The sequence below is a fragment of the Rosa chinensis genome, chromosome 4 (assembly GCF_002994745.2).
Source record: "Rosa chinensis cultivar Old Blush chromosome 4, RchiOBHm-V2, whole genome shotgun sequence".
NCBI lineage: Eukaryota > Viridiplantae > Streptophyta > Magnoliopsida > Rosales > Rosaceae > Rosa > Rosa chinensis.
In genome coordinates, this window is record NC_037091.1 from 12,380,371 (window position 1) to 12,384,754 (window position 4,384).

Below are 4,384 nucleotides of genomic sequence, written 5' to 3' on the forward strand. Positions count from 1 at the left end.
GTCTAATACGCTAAAATCAAGTGTTCAACTTAACCCTGCAAGATGTAGTCGTTACCAATAAAGAGTAAGCAAGAATCGTTTGATGCCAGAGATTGAGAGTAACTAATTATTCACATAAACGAAAACTAAGCTAATTAACACATATAAAAAAAAAACAAAATCTGAAACTACACAAAACAAAAACGTCAAACACTAGAAAAGAGAGAAAAAAAAAGGCAGGAAACAGAAGGGGATAGAACAGTGTGCTGCAATCCTAAACAAGAACAATATTTTGGGGTTTTTGGTTTTTAACAAAAATGAAAGAGAAAACAAAAGGAAAACAATTTTGATTTTTGGTTTTGAGAAAATAAGATGGAGAAAACATTAGAGACTCAGAAATCCACCACCAATTACTTACGAACAATGTTAAGTTAACCTAATCTCAATTACTAAGGTGTGAACAGAAACCAACCAAGAAACAAGTCGGAGCAGATCATGTCCCTTATTAGACATATGGCTAAGGTATGTAATTAGACATATTTGAGGAACTTGTGGTTTGAAGTCTACCACGGATGAACCTACATGCATTTATGAGGATAATGCAGCTTGTATTGAACAAATGAAGTTAGGTTTCATCAAGGCCCAACACCAAACATATATTGCCTAAGTTCTTTTATAATCAACAACAACAATCACTTCTAAAGATTGAAGTGATCAAATCCGAACAAAGGATAATGTAGCAGACTTATTCACTAAGTCGTTACCTAAATCCACATTCAAGAAATATGTGAAGAGCATCGGATTAAGAAAGTTATCAAAACCCCATGATTGTAGTAATCAGGGGGAGATGTTGACATCAGGGGGAGGTATGATGTCTACATGTTCGATCTCGAAGAGTGAAGGACGTGTTGTACTCTTTTTCTCCTCCTCGAGTTTGTTTTTTCCCACTGGGTTTTTATTACTCAAGCAAGGTTTTTAACGAGGCAATGATCAAAGCGTCATCACCAAGTTTGAGTGGCACAAGGGGGAGTGTTGAAAAATGTTGACATTTAGTGTGCCTTGTCAAATAAACTAGGATTAGTTCTATAGCTATAATAGGAAAGATTTCCTACTTCGAGTTAGAATAAGAATCCTTGTACTCTAAGATTATGTAATTTGTAGTCCCTATATATAGGGCTCCTATTATCATTATTCAAAAACAACTATTCTCCAAATTCTCTCTACAATTCTCTTTTCCTAAAACATAAATGTCTTTTTCTATTTTTTCTTCTTCTTTATATTAAGAGCACCTCCACCGAATTACCATTAGTTTTGACATACCTGCAACTCTAGTGAATGTGGAGAAAACGTTTAAACTTCATCTGCTATATATATATTTAACAATTCTCTCCAAGCTTTTTAACAAGGGTCTCATTGCTCATCCAATTATATTGCACTTCTAAGAGAAAGGGATAAAAAAATATTAATAATATCTTCTAATAATGAATTTGATAGTTTCGTTGGCATGAATGTAGACCCCCGTATTTTTTTTTTAATATATTTTATTTATTGTTTATTTTAATTTGTCAAAAAACGTATGAAGCTACGTATTCGTGAGGTACAAAAGTATTTGAGCTTAGGTTAAGACTTTGAGGCCATTTAAAGGATTAAGAAATTTAGAGAAAAATCCAATTTGGGACTAGGAGATTATTTTTAAAGTTTCGAGGCTTAGGACAAGCCCGGAAAATTTTCCCGAAAGGATTCGGTGAAGTATCGGAGAAATAAGGATGATTGAAGATGTAATTTTCGGATTGGACTTGAAGAAATTAAAAGGAAAATGAAATAGGAGCAGCCCAAACCCATTGGCCCAAAAGGAGGGGCAAATTCGACTTTTCACAATTAAATTAGGGAGAGGTATTTAAGCATCTCATTCTCCCCAAAACCCTAGCCTCTTCCTCATTTTCTCCTTTTCCTCTCTCTCTCTACCCGAGACTCTCTCTCTCTAGCCCTTCGCCAGAAATCGTCGCCGCCATACCGCTGCCGTCGCCGGAATCCGGATTTCAACCAAAATTTCCAGATTTTCTTCTCTTCATTCCCTCTTTCCATTTCTCCAACCAAAATCAAGAAATTTAGCCATCCAACCCTCCAAAAACCCTAGAACCCGAAGCTAAATTGGGGCGTTTTGTGATTTCTTCTTTCCAAGGTAATATCCCTCCTAATCTAGCCTCTATTCATCCGATCTACATCTATTTCTTCCTAAATCCGAGTTTTTGATTTGGGTTTGTGATTTTGTTTGCATGAACCCGATTTCTCCTTGAACCATGAAGCTAGGCTATGGGTTTGGCAAGGATTTTTGGTAAGGATCTATCCATGCAACCTTGTTTTCGAGTTTTTTGGTTGAGATGTTGATGTTGGACGGATTTGTAGGTGAAGAAGGCCAAGGAGAAGGAATAGGACGTGATTTTTGAAGAAGAAAGGGTAAGGAATGGGTTTTGGACAAACCCTAGAATTTTTGGAATTTATTTGGTTGATTTTGTTTATGTTGAGCTATTGTTGTTGTTGGAAAAAAAATTTTCACATTTGAGGATGGTTTAATTAGTAGGATTTTATTAGCATGATTTTCTTAGTGTTGGAATTTTGTTGTGGAAGATTTGGTGATTATTGTGGTGTAGTTTTGGCCAAAAGAAAAAGAAAAGGAAGAAGAAAAGAAATGGATTTGTTTTTGGAAGAAAAGGAAAATAAAGAAAATGGTAAAAAATTGGATTAAAGGAGGTTTTACAGTGGTAAAGTGGTAAAAAAGTGAAGAAGGTGAAAGTAAAGGTAAATTCGGTAAAAAGGAAATGGTAAATAAAGGATTACTTGGTCAAAAGTCAAAAGTCAAAGTCAAATAGTCAAAAGTCAACTCCGAGAGTTGACCATGGTTGACCGACCTCGTAAAACGTGAGGATCGACTCAACTTTGGTCGCTCGGATTGGCGAAAGTTTAGCGGAGCGATAAGGACGTTTTCCTTTTTAAAAAAGAAGTTAGTTTCCCAAATTGGTAAAGGTTGAAAAAAATAATTAATGGCCTCATTGAAATAAAAAGGGTTTAGTGTACACGGTTACTTAAGGTTGATCATGATGTTTACCTGGATAATTACTTACAAATTAAGTAATGGTTCAGGAAACACGATCGTTAAGGAAGCTTAAGCGGAAAGCATCAGAGTGTGGAGTACGCCAGCATTTTCCAGGTAGGGTGAGCTGTCCCTTCCTTGTTAGAGGCTTTTTGATATATGTGGAATGCTCTAGTATAATATTATGTTGCCTGCAAGTATGTTTTTGGTTGTTCATTAGTCGATGCCTCGTGATACATGTGTTTTCAGAACCGATAATTGTTGATTGCGAAAACCGAGGCTAGACTTGCATGTTGAGATACTGTACCCTTTTGTATGTTTGTGTTTGTGACCTGAAAGTGAATGGGACCTAGACGCGTAGATTCCTAGGGCTCCCATAGTGGCGATAACCGTGAACCTCCGGAGGGGGCTGTGCTCCTATGTTTGTCAAGGAAAGGTAAATACAGACAGTGAACCAGTCATAGGAGACTCAGAGCCAGGAAATGGATACTTTCGCTACTTGTAGTCACAAGGACTACAGAGTAGTTGGCTGGTTCTCGAATTCAGGACGAACCAGGTCGGTCACCGATTTATTTTGGTTTAGTCGGCAGGTAAGTATCTCGGAGCTCCAAATTGTGTGAAGCATGCTGCATATGATTTCCTGAAACGAAACAACTGTGATTGTTTTTGTTTGCATTTGTTTTACTTGATTTTACAAATGCGCGCAACCTATATTCTAGTAGCTATGTTTTACCTATTAGATTTAAACCTAACTAAGGTTGGGTCGGCCCCTATTGGGTTAGCGAGGACGAAATGCTCACCCCTACATTTCAGGTTACAACGAGGTCGTTCCGGATGATTTGGATTAGAAGTGGGTCGTTGGCCGAGTCCGTGTGTTGCTGTTCCTGTTGCTTGAAGTTCTTCCCTTGTGGTATTCCATCGTTTTACTCGTTTTTCATTCCATATTGAACTCTGTGAGGTCCGCCTACCTGGGAGCGCGCCTCATCCCTTTGTTTTATTATTGTTGTTGAATTTTCCTTTCATTTCGGTTATGATGTAAGACCTAAGGCGCCACAATGCACTTGCCCACTTTATTTTTAAGCATTTCCAGACTTGTTCTTTTGAGTGTTGGGTTGTTTATTTAAAATCCTTTCTAAATTTAGTTTTTCTTGGTCTCCTATTTTCTAAAATTTGTATTTTCAAACGGCCTTGTAGTATTAAGTTGGTAGGTCTATGGTATGTCTACGACGTATTGAGCTCCTATTGGCTTAATATTACGGTGTTGTGGTATACTCATTCGGGTCACCACAATGAAGGTCCAAATCTGTCGAACAC

General features: G+C 37.3%; 1 long non-coding RNA gene across 1 annotated transcript; it reads left to right on the forward strand.

Moving 5' to 3' along the window:
• The first annotated feature begins 1,924 nt into the window (after positions 1–1,924).
• On the forward strand, positions 1,925–4,046 carry LOC112196083. Its single transcript, XR_002934922.2, has 4 exons — positions 1,925–2,314; positions 2,386–2,436; positions 3,121–3,187; positions 3,884–4,046. It is a non-coding gene; the product is annotated as an uncharacterized LOC112196083 (long non-coding RNA).
• Positions 4,047–4,384: the final 338 nt, after the last annotated feature.